Source organism: Plecotus auritus (assembly GCF_963455305.1).
Source record: "Plecotus auritus genome assembly, chromosome: X".
NCBI classification, from domain to species: domain Eukaryota; kingdom Metazoa; phylum Chordata; class Mammalia; order Chiroptera; family Vespertilionidae; genus Plecotus; species Plecotus auritus.
This window is the reverse complement of record NC_137784.1, coordinates 107,692,816-107,708,802: the sequence shown is the minus strand read 5'-3', so window position 1 is coordinate 107,708,802 and position 15,987 is coordinate 107,692,816. Positions and strand designations below refer to the sequence as shown.

The following is a 15,987-nucleotide window of genomic DNA, read 5'->3' as shown; positions in this document are numbered from 1 at the left end:
CCTCCTTTGTCAAATATTAATTGAGCGTAATGGCTTGTGTCGATTTCTGGGTTCTCTGTTCTGTTCCACTTGTCTACATGTCTGTTCTTGTGCCAGTACCAGGCAGGTTTGAGAACAGTGGCTTTGTAGTATAGCTTGATATCTGGTATTGTGATCCCTCCAACATTGTTCTTCTTTCTCAAGATTGCTGCAGCTATTTGGAGTCTTTTTTTTTAAGCCAGATGAATTTTTGGAGAGTGTGTTCTAAGTCTTTGAAGTATGCCATTGGTATTTTAATGGGGATTGCATTGAATTTATAGATTGCTTTGGGTAGTATGGACATTTTAATGATGTTGATTCTACCAATCCATGAACATGGTATATTCTTCTATTTGTTCATGTCTTCCTCTATCTCTTTTTTCAGCATCCTGAATTTTCTGAGTATAGGTCCTTTATCCCCTTGGTTAAGTTTATTCCTAGGTATCTTAATTTTTGTTGCAATTGTAAATGGGATTTTTTTTTTAGTTTCTCTTTCTGTGAGTTCATTACTGGTGTACAGAAAAGCCATAGACATTTGGATAAGGATTTGATCTCCAACTTTTACAGGGAACTCATACAACTTAACAAAAGGAAGATAATCCAATCAAAAATGGGCAAAAAACCAAAATAGATACTTTTCAAAAGAGAACATACAGAAAGCCAAGAGACATATGAAAACATGCTCAAAGTCACTAATCATCTGAGAGATGCAAATCAAAACGACAATGCGGTACCATCTCACACCTGTCAGAATGGCTATCATCAACAAATCAACAAACAACAAGTGCTGGAGAGGATGCAGAGAAAAAGGAACCCTCGTACACTGCTGGTGGGAATGCAGACTGGTGCAGCCACTGTGGAGAACAGTATGGAGTTTCCTCAAAAAATTAAAACTGGAACTGCCATTTGACCCAGTGATCCCACTTCTAGGAACATATCCCAAGAAACCAGAAACACCAATCAGAAAGGATATATGCACCCCTATGTTCATAGCAGCACAATTTACCATTGCTAAGATTTGGAAACAGCCTAAATGCCCATGAGCAGATGAGTGGATTAGAAAACTGTGGTACATCTACACAATGGAATACTATGCTGCTGTAAAAATAGAAGGAATTCTTACCATTTTCAACAGCATGGATGGAATTGAAGTGCATTATGCTAAGTGATGTAAGCTAGTCAGTAAAAGATAAATACCACATGATCTCACTCATTTGTGGAATATAAAAAACATTATAAACTGATGAATAAAAATAGATACAAAGGCAAAGAAGCATAGAACAGACTGTTAAACTATAGATCAATCAAAGGACTTGTTTGCATGCATATTAGCATAATCAATCGACTCAAGACACTGGAGTGGGGGTGAGGGCATGTGCCAGGGGGTAGTGTAGGCTGCGGGGAGGTCAATGGGGGAGAGGGGAAAGGAGATGTATGTACTACTATTTGTAATACTTTAAACAATAAAATAAAATTTAAAAAAAGAAAAGAAAATCAATGAGTGAGATAAGACATTGGAAAAGATAGTATCAGAGACAATTAAGGGCAAATACTGAAAGTTGTAACACCCACTATTTTATACTATCTCTTGTGACCTTTCCTCCTCTACCACCCTTTGGTTGTATACCTGTTGTATATGGGAGGGGAGCATATATAATGGAAGGGGACTTACAAAAACTTTGTGAAAGCCTCTCAAATACGCTTGAAGTGCAGATGTTGACATTTATGTTGTGGGGTTTGCCATGTGCTGATAATATCCTCATAGATTTTTCAGGTCAGTTTTTTTCCCCAGTGATTTCACTTTCATTTATTATCCCAGAATTTTAGATGGCATGGGCATCTTTAGGGGCAATGACTACTGTGATTTAATTGACTCAATTAAGATAATGATGATAAAGTAATCTAAGATCAGAATGTGGGTGGTGAGATAAACACAAACTTCAGAGAGTGCCCACTGAAGAATTATTACTACACTGCTTAGGCTTCTGTGCCCCACCTTGTGACACCCACATTTTGCCTAAAAGGGCCATTGATCACTTCACCTTAAGGGCATAATGTATTCTCTCTAGAATATATGTCCCTTTTGATTCCATCTTTAATTTTGGTCCCTGTATGTTTGTAGTTTACTTGCTTATTCATGTGGCTCATGTGGATATCTTGTATTGCACTAGTTTTCCCCTGCTAATAATTTTTATAAATGAAGTTTAGGGCATTTCCTGAGTCCCCAGAGTGGAAGTTTAATTAGATACCTAATTAGCTGCTGTACAAGTAGCCTGACATGTTAAAAATGTAGACTCTACCATGAGTATAAGGGTTGTCTAAACATAGATATTGCTTTGGACCTTTAAACTTTCTGATTGATCTATAAAGAAATTTTTTGTGTGGCACTAGTTTATCCCCAACAGATGGTTTATTAAGTAAAAATCAGTTTTAAAACAAACATGTCACAATTATTTTATTCTTTGCAGCAGAATTCTTACTGTTGATGAACCCCTAATTGGAATTTAGTTCTGGCAAGGAATAAAAAACAGAGACATACTGTGAGGAAATAGTGCCAAAATTAGTACAGTGAGCAAACAAAGGACAAGAGTAGTTCTACCCTGGGTTTTCTTTAAGCCTGCTCCCTTTCCTTTTAGATGGAGAAGACCATTTGGCCTCAGTGTAATGCCATTTGGGGCCCAGGAGATGGAAACACCAAGAGGCATGATTCAAGTCACTAGTGAGGAAAGATCCAAGATGTCTGGTGAATTCTGCTTTGGGTTTGCTGGAATAAACAATTCCCCAACTCAACTTCCCTTAACTGCCTCTTCCTAATACCCAGAATTACCATTGCTAATGCATCTCCAGGATTCTATGCTGAAATGTCAGTAGTACAAGAGAGGAGTGACATCAGCGGGAACATCAAAATGGCTGAAGATTACTGGACATTTGCTATGTGATGGGTTCTGTGCTAAGTGCTATACATACATTATCTCATTTAATACTGGCAAAACTCTGATGAGATCTATACTATTATTTCCCTGGTCTGCAGATGAGAAAATGAAGGCACACAGTGGTTAAATGACTCACTCATTGTGAGGCAGCTTGACTCCTAACCTCTATGCTACTATCAGACAGATTTGTGTGTGATCATTAGGCCATCAGTGCCCCTTAATACACTGGGCTGGACTCAGTTGTTAGATTAGCAATTACTCACCTCTGTGCCTTATTTAATGGCACATAGCACAGGAGAGTTTTAGAATGGGGTCCAAGTGTGTGTGTGTGTGTGTGTGTGTGTGTGTGTGTGTGTGGTGTGTGTGTGTGTGTAGATGGGTAAATCAAGAGAGTAAGGTTCCACACCTCATCTATTGAAGTGTAATTCTAGCATATCCAAAATAGTTGCAACGAAGGACATGAACAGGAACATTATGAATATCCCTGATATTAGGTTTTATGAATAGTGATTTCTGTTAAAACAGCTTTTCTGGCTCCAAGGCTAAAATCAGTGCAAACTCTATACTGATTGCCTCATTGTTGTCTGTGCTAAAAAAATGTAGTTTGAAAAATCTACCTATGCTTGACTCAGCCACCAGCCCTTGCTGGCGGAAACAATGCAGTCTCAGGTCCTAAGGGATGCTGCAGCAAAAGAACCCCAGGTGGTCTGCAAAATTATCAGCTTCTGAAAGGTAGCCTTTTCTCTGAGCTGGGGGCACAAGGCACAGATGGTTCTGACTCCCCATATGGCATACATTATTGGACTGGGCTGTTCCACTCATTCTCTGGTGTGATATGACACTTAATGCTGTACAATTATTTCCTTACTCAATTTAAAAAAAAAACCTTGCTCTAAATCCTCATCTCTTTCTCCTAAAAGCACCCCCCACCCCAAGGCCAGCCGTGGGCAAACTACGGCCTGCGGGCCGGATCCGGCTGTTCTATCCAGTTCTCTTGCTCTCCCCTCCGCTCCTTTACTTTGAATTTATATTAGTTCACACAAACACTCCATCCATGCTTTTGTTCCGGCCCTCCGGTCCAGTTTAAGAACCCATTGTGGCCCTCGAGTCAAAAAGTTTGCCCACCCCTACCCTAGGCACTGAATGTATTTTCTGCTTTGCTCCTTGCTTGTCCTTTCTCTCTTTTTAAATTAGTGTTATTATTTTTTTAATTGTTGACACTATTACAGATGTCCCCAACACACACCTTTGCTGCTTGTCCTTTCTTTTTGCTTTCTCTAAACCTTTTCCACTCCGACATAGAAATGTAGCAAAAGAAAGAAAGGAGCGTGGTTGCACACACTGGGCCTGGATTCTCATGAGGCAGATCTCTGAGATCTGACCATTCATTTTCTGAGGAAGGCTTTTGGCTATTTCTCTCCTGTCATATTTTTCAGAATTCCACTATCATCAGAGTTCTTGAAGGCAACAGACAAGTAAACAAAAAACAAACAAAAAACTAAGGACACCTATTGATTTTATTTCTAAAGCTCCTGACCTTCTGCTTAGCTTTTCTAAGTATTTACTAGTAATCTCACTGATCTCTGATTGTCCTCATGTGTAGTTGCTCAAATAATCACTTCAAGGGTTTTGTTTTTATTTTTATCACTTTGCTTGCCTGCTCCAGAACCTTCAAGGGTGTGGGATTTGCTGAACTCAAGAAGATTCTCAGGCCCCAAAATCTCCCCTGTGCATCTACCACAGAACTTGAAAGTCCTAAGAATTGAAGGGTGTCTCCTGAAGGCACCAATGAACAATGAAAATTGTTCCTGGGATATATCCTGCATACACTTATGAGCCCCCAGAATTTGCATCAGAATTACTTGGAGAACTTGTTACAATGCATATTCCTGGGCCCTATCCTAAATCAACAGAATTAAAATTGTGCGCTTGCATGTGTGTGGGGGGAAGGCCCCAAAACCTGCATTTAAAAATAAGAACTTGGAACAATTTGAGAACTATTGTTACAAGGTTCTTAAGCAGGGAAGAACTATGATCAGATTTTTCAAAAGAAAGATCTGATGACAATGTGAAGCTTTCATTTTTTTTTTTTTTTTTTAGCTTGGGGCAGAGTAAAGATTCAGATAGGAGAAATAACTTAAAAAGCTACCATAGAGGGGGCAAAATAACCGGTTACATATGGGAAACCAATAGAAGGTTCTGGTTTAAGATGTTAAGAAAGAAATTGGAAGTCTGGGATAAATGGCTATAGTCTCTGAAACTCTACCTCAAATGTCTCCCTTAGAAGTTGCTATACTTTATTTAAAAAATATTTTAAAGGGTTCTTCATTCACCCTGTTCTGTCGCAGGGAAAGAGCTCACTTCTCCCATTTACACCAGAGATCAGAGGTATAATGTCACATCCGTGTGAAGAAGGATAGCACTATTAAAGCTGTGGATCCCAAAAGTGGTTCTCAAAGTGTGATCCTCTGATCACCTGCATCCAAGTCAGCTGAAATGCTGGTTAAAATTCAGTCTCTGCCGAAACTGGTTTGGCTCAGTGGATAGAGCATCGGCCTGCGGGCTGAAAGGTCCCAGGTTCGATTCCGGTAAAGGGCATATACCTTGGTTGCGGGCACATCCCCAGTAGGAGGTGTGCAGGAGGCAGCTGATCGATGTTTCTTCTCTCATCAATGTTTCTAACTCTCTATCCCTCTCCCTTCCTCTCTATAAAAAATCAATAAAATATATTTAAAAAAATAAATAAAATAAAATGCAGTCTCCTGGGTCTCACCTCAGAACTACTGAATCATAATATGAGCCCAGAAATATGCATGATAACCAGCTTTTCAGGTGACACTGATGTATAATAAAGTTTGAAAGGCAGAGTTCTGCAGTATTTTTGTCTTTGCTCTTACTGGGAAATTCTTTGCCTCCATCTATGCCTGTGGAAATCTTGCTCATCCTTATAGTCCCAGCCTTCCCTGATCCACTTGCCCCAACTTCAACAGACTCAAACTCTTCTATTGCTATGGAGGTGGAAAATATGGGGAGACATGACAGCTGGAGTGCAGTGGAGAGTTGAGGAGCTCTGAGATGCAGCAACTTGACTGGAGGTAGTTGGAGAGAACCAGGGTTTGTATGCTAAAAATTTGTGCACTTGAGGTGAGGTTGCAAAAAAAGCAAGAAGCCCAGAGCAAGCCAAAAACAAAATTACCAAGACCAGCTACCTGACTGGGCTAAGCCATGAATTCCATATCCACAGCAATCTTTGTTTGGAGATAAGGATTAGAGGTCATGTCAGGGCAGGGGTCTGGAGTGGAGTGTGAGACCAAATGCCTGCTCACCTGACATCTGCACATGGAGGGAAAATAATGGGTCAGCCTGGATTGTCCTTTCCCTCTATTTTTACCTGTGGGAACTCTGTTCAATCTTTAGCATCACAGTGCCTTGCCCAGGCTGCTTGGGCTGCCCCACTCTGATGGTAACCACTGACCCTTGATGCTCTCTTGCTCCTTCTGTTTGAGGACCATGAGGATGCACTTTCCTGGGCTCTTTTGCTGAAATCCTCAGAGGCCATGGGTTAGAAAATACCAAGGAGTAGTCCATATTCAGTGGAGGCCCAGGATACAGCAAGGTCCAAGGCAAAGTGAGGTCTGGGGACCAGCTGCATTAGCTCAGGCTGCTATAACAAAATTCCAAAGACTGGGTAGCTTAAACATTTATTTTTCTCACAGTTTTGGAGGCTGGAAATCTGAACTCATTGGTTGGGCTCTGGTGAGGATTCTGTTCCTGGCTTGTTCACGTTGTTTTGTCCTCATGTGGCTTTTCCTCTGAGCATGTGATAAGAGAAAGAGATTGATCTCTCCCTCTTCCTCTTTTTATAAGACCAATAATCCTATTGGAGCCCCCACTTATGACCTCATTCAAGTGTAATTACCTCCTAAAAGCCCTTTCTCTAAATACAGTCTCACTGGTGGGTTAGGGCTCCAACATATGAATTTACGGGGTTACAATTCAATCTATAGCACTCAGCATTACCTGTGTGCTTGTTTGAAAGGCCCCACCCCACATCTCCTTAATCAGAATCTCTGCTAGAGTAGAGACAGAGAATCTGCAAGCACTTCAGGCAATTCTGATAAATACTGGTGTTTAAGAACCACTGTTTTAAAAGTTACACTGTATCTAGTTCAAATTATCTCAACATTTTTGAAGCTGGTTTAATTTTCACCACATAGTATCAGTTGCTAGGTAGCCCAGTCCCTATTTTTAATTACTCTTGGCTGAAGTAAGGCTTCCCTTTTTTCATGTGTCCTAAAGCAGTAGTTATCAAATTTGAGAGTGCATGCGAATCAACTGAAGATTTTGTTTTTTAATATATATCCTATATAATAAAAGGCTAATATGCAAATTGTCCCCTTGACCAGGAGTTCGACCAGCAGGCAGGCCGGCCAAGCACCCATGTCCCCTCCCCCTGGCCAGGCTGGCCAGACCCCACCCATACACGAATTCATGCACCAGGCCTCTAAAATATATATATATATATACTGAGTGGCCAGATTATTATGCATTCAGAGATCATAATAATCTGGCCACTCAGTGTATTATATTATTGATTTCAGAGAAGAAAGGAGAGAGAGACAAACATCAATGATGAGAGAGAATCATCAATTGGCTGCCTCCTGCATGCCTCACACCTGCGATCGAGCCTACAACCTGGGCATGTTCCCTGAACAGGAATCAAAGAATTGAATCATGACCTCGTGGTTCATAGGTTGACACTCAGCCACTGAACCATGGCGTCCGGGCATGAAGATCTTGTTAAAATTCAGATTCTGATTTAGTAAGTCTAGGGTGGAGCCTGAAGTTCTGCATTTCTAACAAGCTCCCAGGTAATGCTTTTGCTGCTGGTCTATGGCTCACAACTTTGATTAGCAAGATCCCCAACCATTTTTGCAAGTTTTAAAAGTGTGCCTCTAATTCAGGGATAGCAAATTCAAATGTCATCACTGGCCAGCCCAGTAAGGAAATTTAAATGTGTGAAACTACCAGAGGTGATATGAATAGGACAGTGATAGAATCTGTAGGCATTCAAACACAGAGTTGTAAAACACGCTGGGCTGGCCAAATAGCCTACTGATTCCATTTGAGGCAACTAATTTGCAACTCCTTTGCTATTACAACTATTTTAAGACTAGAGGCCTGGTGCATGGATTCATGCACTGGTGGGGTCCCTTGGCCTGGCCTGTGGGAATTGGGCTGAAACTGGCTCTCCTACATCCCCCGAGGGGTCCTGGATTTCGAGAGTGCAGTTCTCGGGTGATGCACCCTGGAATCAGGCTCCCCCCTCTCTGGTTCTGGGTGCGTCACCCGAGAACCGCAGCTGCCAAGTCACCACAGCTCAGCAGCTCCTGCGTTGAGTGTTTGCCCCCTGGTGGTCAGTGCGTGTCATAGCTACCGGTTGGATTATCTCCCCCTGGGTAGTCATTGTGTGTCATAGATACTGGCCAGTCGGCCGGTCACTTAGGCTTTTATGTACACTGAGTGACCAGATTATTACGATCTCTGAACGCATAATAATCTGGCCACTCAGTATATATATATTAGAGGCCCGGTGCATGAATTCATGCATGGGTGGGGTCCAGCCAGCCTGGCCAGGGGAGGGGACATGGGCGGTTGGCCTCCTGCCTGCTGGTCGAACTCCTGGTCAAGGGGACAATTTGCATAATAGCCTTTTATTATATAGGATATACACTGAGTGGCCAGATTATTATGCGTTCAGAGATCATAATAATCTGGACACTCAGTGTATATACTAGAGGCCCAGTGCACAAAATTTGTGCACTGGGGGGGGGTCCCTCAGCCTGGCCTGCACCCTCTCACAGTCCAGGACCCCTCAGGGGATGTCTGCCTGCTGGCTTAAGCCCATTCCCCATGGGGAAATCCCTCTCGCAGTCCGGGACCCCTCACTCCTTACTGCCCGCCTGCTCACTGCTCCTTACCACTCAGCTCACTGCTCCTTAGTGCTGCCATGGAGGCGGGAGAGGCTCCCGCCACTGTCACTGCGTTCACCAGCCATGAGCCCTATCTTTCTGTGTAGTTGTCTGTGGGCCAACTACTCCCTTCCTTCTCACTTAGGGTGAGCAGCATGTGAGGGCAGAGTGCACTGTCGTGGAACGCAGAGGGCTGCCCAGAGCTGAGTGGAGTGGCCGGGCCCATGGGGTGAGAGGTGGACACAGAGGATGCTATCTCACCCAATTGTGGGGCAGGCTGGCTGGCCTTCATCTGCCTGACCCCACCCAGGGAGGGACCGAGCAGGGTGTCTGCCTACATTGGGGCAATCCTCTCAAGATACAATATTCAAGTTGCACCCATGTGACGACAGTGCCCCTCAGAGGGAGGAAGCTGATAGATGGGGAGCAGGGAATTCTGAAAACCAAAGCGATGACCGAAATGCTAAGCCTTTCCTTCACCTGTCTGACACCCCTCTTCAGGCGGCCTGCAGGCCGGGTGTCTGCTGGACCTTTACCACTTGATGTCCTGGCAGGCTGCCCTGGGCCCTGCTAGGTGGTGTGCAGGGCTGCCTGGGCCCAGGGCGAGTCGCCCCCCCCACCCCAGCCACTCTCGGTACAGCTCCTGCACATGGGCGCTGGTCTCCGGGGGCGACACTGGGATGGCAGCGTAGATGCCTTCCATCTGCCGCAGCAGTGCCCTGTCTGCACACTCGTCGTCCACCTGGGCCTAGCACCTGCCGCTTCGGCATCCCCGGCACAGGCCAGGACCTCCACGAAGTGGCAGGTGAACTTGCCCCTCTACAGCTTCAGGACCACTTCTGGATGTTCCGAAAGCTGTAAGCAGCCTCAAAGCATAGCAGAACTGCCCTGACCAGTTTGGCTTAATGGATAGAGTGTCAGCCAGCCTGTGGACTGAAGGGTCCCAGGTTCAATTCCAGTCAAGGGCATGTACCTTGGTTGTGGGTACTATCCCCGTTGGGGGGCATGCAGGAGGCAGCTGATCAATGTTTCTCTCTCATCGATGTTTCTAACTCTCTATTCCTCTCCCTTCCTCTCTGTAAAAACTCAATAAAAATATTTTTAAAAAGCATAACAGAACCTCCTGGAAGTCTTTTTTCCTCAGGGTGCGATAGGTGAGCACTCCCACATCCTCATTGAACAGCTCCTTGGCCATGCGCCTGAAGATGTGTGCCAGGTACCCATCTGGGATGGCACTGTCTTGGAGCCTCACCTCCTTCTTCTTCATGTCTCCAAACAGAGTGTCCACGGTGGCATCATTCAAGGCGAGGTAACTTTGCTCCGTTATCTGGACAATTTCACCGGAGGTTAACATGCAGTCAGCACCCTGGGAACTATGTAAAGCTGTGGGAACATCTTCTCAAAGGGCCTCCAGTTTCTTGTCATAACACGGGGCCACAGTGATGTGGAAAATCTTGTCTGGGGAAAGGTTCTGCCATCTGGCAAAGTAATCCTTCACCAGAGAGCCCATGATCTGCTAGGGAGACTTGGCCATGCAGAGGTTGGGTTGATGGGGTGACCCAGCACACGCACTGCATATCAGACCCAGCCAGGGCAGGCAGAGGTCAGCATGGGTAGCCGGGGCTCTTCCTCATGGTGCTGGCAGTACTGATGCACAAATTCCTTCTGACTCTCCAGGATGCTGAAGTCCGCAGCTATCTTCATGTTAAAGACAATGCACCCCAAGGCTTTTGAGAAAGCTGCCAAGCCTGGATGCATCAGTGACACTGAGGCTGAATTTAGCAGCAAAATACGGCAGAGAGTAAGGACACACGGACACTGCAAGCACCTTGTGCTGTGAGGTATCACATTTCTTATTAAGGTTCAGAACACGGAAGAAGTCCTTGGTGTTCTGTTGAGAAACTTGGACTCCTTCCTCTGCGGTCACACAACTGTCACATGCCAGGCAGTCACTCAGAAATATCTTGGCATTGGCCAACTTATGGAATTCTCCCTTCTCTCTGTTCTCCTGAGCTGGACTCCGGACGTTGACTGCGGCATTCTCTTGGTCATTGGTTTTTGTTTTTTTACTACATTCCTTCTATATGCAGTGATCACACTTCATCTGGAGTGGGGGCCGGCTCGAGTGACCTGGAGGAAGCATAGGGAGAGAAGTCAGTCACCGCTGGTCACCCCTGGTGCTGCTGGCAGTATCCTTTCCTCCTTGTGGAGCATCTAGGGAAGGGAAGCGGCCACAGTGCCCGAGGCCGAGTTCCAGGAGGCCTGCAGTGCTGTCGGGATTGTGCTGGAGACACTGGTCTGTTGGTGCCTGGCCTGTCCTCTGGAGATTGTACCTGCAGGACTACTAAGGAAGCCAGTCCCCTGTTCCACCCCGCCTCCACCACCGATTGATTGGAGTCTGAAGGCCAGGAGGAGGGACCAAGAGGCCTGCCTTCCAGCTGCTCGCCATTCCCCATGCCACTCACTCCAGTTCCCTGTTAACCATTTCCTGATCAATGGGAGCCTGCAGGTGGGGAAGGGACCAAGTGGTCTGCCTTCTGCCTGCTCACCAGTGACTGCTGCCACGGATTCATTGGAGCCTGAGGGACCCAGTTCCCCCATTAGCCATCCCCTGATCAATGGATCCTGAGGGCCGGGGGATGGACCAGTCATCTGTTAGGTCCTTACGGATCCCAGGTTTTTATATATTAGGATTTGTCAATAAGTATTTATTTTCCCATGTAGCCACTTTATGGGTTTTCAGATTTCAACCTCAATTCCTTTCACTCTTACTCTCCTCACTCTTAATTGACACCGCTTGAGTTGCTTTGTAAACATTTTTAAGGGTTGCTATTATTTCAGAAAGTGTGTCCTATATAAGCAGCCAGGTTATAAATCTTCAATAGCAGGAACTGGGCCTTATTTCTTTCGTCTCCCCTCAATAATGTTTAGTTCAGTGTTCAACTTACAGTGGGCACTTGGTCACTGATGACTAATTGATTCACTGTCAGGACCAAGACAGTACTTCAGAAAATAAGTGAGTTCACTAGAATGGCTGAGATTTGGAGATAAGGACCACATCTTATGTGATCAGCATACAGTTCCTCCTTGCTGGAAGATAGCAAGTCAGGACTTTTTTTTTTTAAGAACCATTGGATTTTTTCCAATATTAGAACACAGACCAGGCTTGTTCAACTGCTATTGTTTTGAATTTAGCAGGATGTGTTGTGTTTGCAGCTTCTGGACTTAACTGGATCGGCTATTTTTGGTGCTCTTCATTAAATGGATTATTGATATGTAAATACTCAAGTTGCTATGAAAAATTGTCCTAATTTTCTTGTGAACTTTCTTCCTGCAGCTTGTGGAAAGGCATTATGTTACTTCCCCACATTCAAGAATATTTTAAGTACGTGCAGCTAAATTGTGCTAAACCAGTTGTCAAAACTTGGGAGTGCACCATAAAAGAAAATTGATAGATATAAAATCAACCCATTTGCATGGTCTCTGTTTTATTTATATGCATGCAAATGTATCTTTACCTGGCATAGATATACACACATACATTGTGTTGTGGCTAAAGATTCAACTGGAGTTAATTACCATACAAAGAGAAGAACTATTCCCAAATTAATTCAGAACCTGACTGTCATACTATTGTAAAACAAAGTCATTTTTTTTTAGCTTAAAGAGGAACTCTTTCCCTCATTTAAAATTGTGATTCTAGCCCTAACCGGTTTGGCTCAGTGGATAAAGCATCGGCCTGCGGACTGAAGGGTCCCAGGTTCGATTCTGGTCAAGGGCATGTACCTGGGTTGCGGGCACATCCCCAGTAGGGGGAGTGCAGGAGGCAGCTGATTGATGTCTCTCTCTCATTGATGTTTCTAACTTTCTATCCCTCTCTCTTCCTCTCTGTAAAAAAATCAATAAAATATAATAAAATTGTGATTCTATAGAATGTTAGCTGACTTCTGCTAGAAAAGAGACTTCTGTTCAAATACACAAAAGGTTGTAGATGACTAGTCAACCAGATAACTGTAAACATGAACTGAATTGAATACTTTTTTCTTATGATTTCCAACTTTTTTATTTCTTCAACAACTATTGGTCAGAAAGCCTTCTATGTGTTAGACATAGTACTGGGCACAGGGTGGACACGGGGTTATACTAGTGAACAAGAAATCCATGGTCCTTGCTTTTGTAAAATTTTCATTAATTCCATGTTCTGTTATTAGTGTGTGTATATGTGTCTTAGTCCTTTGGGACTACTATAACAAATATATCATAGACTCAGTGACTTAAACAAGAAATGTTTCTCACAGTTCTGGAGGCTCAGAAGTCCAAGTACAGGCAGATTCAATATCTGATGAGACCTTTTTCCTGTTTCATAGATGGCCATTTTCTTGCTGTAACTTTACATGGTGGAAGGGATGTGGGAACATTCTGGGGTTTCTTTTATAAGTACTAGTGTCCCAGTGCACGGATTTGTGCACATTAAAAGGAAATTAATTAGAAGAAATATTTTAATATCACTATTCGTGTCTTGCTAATGTACAGAAAATAGGATTCTACTGAGTCTCCTATCTACCTACTCCAGGACTTCTGTGAGAATCAAATGAGATGAGACATTAGAAAACACAAACATTTGGTTAAACTGTAAAATGTTTGCATCTGGTTATAAAGCAAGTCGAGTTCCTGGACTGAAGAAACTCCAAGGAGGCTAGTCGCTAGGAAGGGGAAGCTGGACATAGCTATGTGACGTCATTACCCAGTGCCCATAGCCACCGTTTCCGGGCTGGGCTGTGGGCCACGGGCTGCATTTTGCACCTTGGGGTTTTGGCAGCGTTGGCTACAATTTGGTGGGGTGTTGCTCCAGGGTGGTGGTGGGGCCTGTGTCCCACTTAGGGGAAGTCGAGTGTTGGTTTGTCGGCACCAGGTCCCTGTTGCCGTTTATTTTTAAATGGCCAGTGTGCATCAGGGCAGCTCCAGCATTGAGCGTCTGCCCCCTGATGGTGAGTGTGCATCATAGCTACCAGTCAGACAGACACTTAGCCTTTTATAAATATAGATTAACTCCATTCATTATGGTTCCACCCTCATGACCTAATCACATCTCAAATGCCCCATCACCTTGTGGGTTCGGTTTCTTTATAATAATTTTTGGGAGATACACACATTCAGTGTATAGCAATGTATATTTGTATATATAATAACTAGAGGCCTGGTGCATGAAATTCGTGGATTGGGGGGGGTGTGTCCCTCAGCCCAGCCTGCACCCTCTCCAATCTGGGACCACTCAAGGGATGTCCGACTGCCTGTTTAGGCCTGATCTTGGGATTGGGCCTAAATGGGTAGTCAGACATCCCTCTCACAATCCAGGACTGCTGGCTCCCAACCGCTCACCTGCCTGCCTGCCTGATTGCCCCTAACTTCTTCTTCCTGACAGCCAGATAACCCCCTAACCACTCCCCTGCCAGCCTGATTGATGCCTAACTGCCCTCCTCTGCCAGCCTGGTCACCCCCAACTTCCCTCCCCTGCAGGCCTGGTGCCCCCCAACTGTCCTGCCCTGCAGAATTGGTCCCCCCCAACTGCCCTCCCCTGAAGGCCTGGTCACCCCCAACTGTCTTCTTCTGTTGGCCCGGTCACCCCTAACTGTCCTCCTCTGCAGGCCTGATCACTCCCAACTACTCTCCTCTGCTGGCCCAGTCACCCCTAACTGTCCTTCCTTGCAGGCCTGATCACCCCCAACTACCCTCCTAATCCGGTCACCCTTAACTGCCCTCCCCTGCCAAACTTCACCCCCAACTGCCGTCCCCTGCAGGCTTAGTCCCCCCCCCAACTGCCCTCCCCTTTAGGCCTGATCACCCCCAACTGTCCTCCCTTGTAGGCCTGGTTGCCCCCAACTGCCCTCCTCTGCTGGCCAGGTCACCCCTAACTACCCTTCCCTGCTGGCCTGATCATCCACACTGCCCTTTCTTGCAGGCCTGGTCACCCCCAACTGTCCTCCTCTGCCGGCCCGGTCACCCCTAACTGCCCTGCTTTGCAGGCCTGATTTCCCCCAACTGCCCTCCCTTGCAGGCCTGGTTCCTGCCAACTGCCCTCCCCTGCTGGCCATCTTGTGGCATCCATCTTCTGTCCACATGGGGGCAGCCATCTTTAACCACATGGGGGCAGCCATCTTGTGTGTTGGAGTGATGGTCAATTTGCATATTACTCTTTTATTAGATAGGATTATAACAACCTTAGATATTTTCTTTATATAATCAAAGAATCATACAGTGGGAAGATGCCTTCCAATGCCATTTTACTTATTCTTTTATTCTTCAAGTAGCTGGAAGAAGTTGGATATGTGTTGAAGCCACATTGCATGTTGAGCCCCATTCATAGTTCCTGGGCACTCACTATTTCTGTGCACACCCATCTGACAACTTTGAACTGCAAATACCAAGCCCTTGTCAGTTCACTTTTTCTGGTATGTGGAGCTTGCAGGACCTATTCTGAGGAGTTAACACAACTCTCCCAATCAGTGAAGCATCCCTCAACCAAGAACTGATGGGAATTGGTGAATTAATACCCCAGTTTCCTCCACCTCTATTAGAATAACTCTGAGGTATGTTACAAAGGTTCCTAGTGGGACTGAATCCCAATTACCCACAATGGTGACCTGCTCAGTAGTCACTCTACATTGGTTCCTTCTGTTCTCTATTTTCCTAGTAGTCCTAGTAGCACTTCATATGATCACCCCCCCCCCCACCTCAAATACACTACTTGTTTCACATTCTTGTCTCAGGGTCAGCTTCTGGAAGAACCCAACCTATGTTTCAGCACTTAGTTATCCAATGATACATGATGGAATTGTATATTCAAGGGAAAATTTATTTTGAAAATCATATACAATGTAAAATTCATGGCTATCATTTATAGACAAATATTACTTAGTACATTGCTTATTTTTGTCAAACATTTAGATGCACACGATCAGTTAAGTGTATTTGGGGAAGGCTTTGTCTTTAAGAAAAAGTACAATTATTTTGAAATTTGGATAAAAGAACCCACTTTTGGTTGAGTAATTTCACAGTTTTGTGTA

General features: G+C 44.6%; 1 pseudogene across 1 annotated transcript; it reads right to left on the bottom strand.

Moving 5' to 3' along the window:
* Positions 1–7,008: 7,008 nt before the first annotated feature.
* Positions 7,009–11,027, bottom strand: LOC308240238 (nuclear prelamin A recognition factor-like; annotated as a pseudogene). The gene is made up of 3 exons: positions 10,039–11,027; positions 9,544–9,811; positions 7,009–7,075 (listed from the first exon to the last, which is right to left on the bottom strand). The product of its transcript is annotated as a nuclear prelamin A recognition factor-like (transcript).
* Between the last annotated feature and the right edge of the window lie 4,960 nt (positions 11,028–15,987).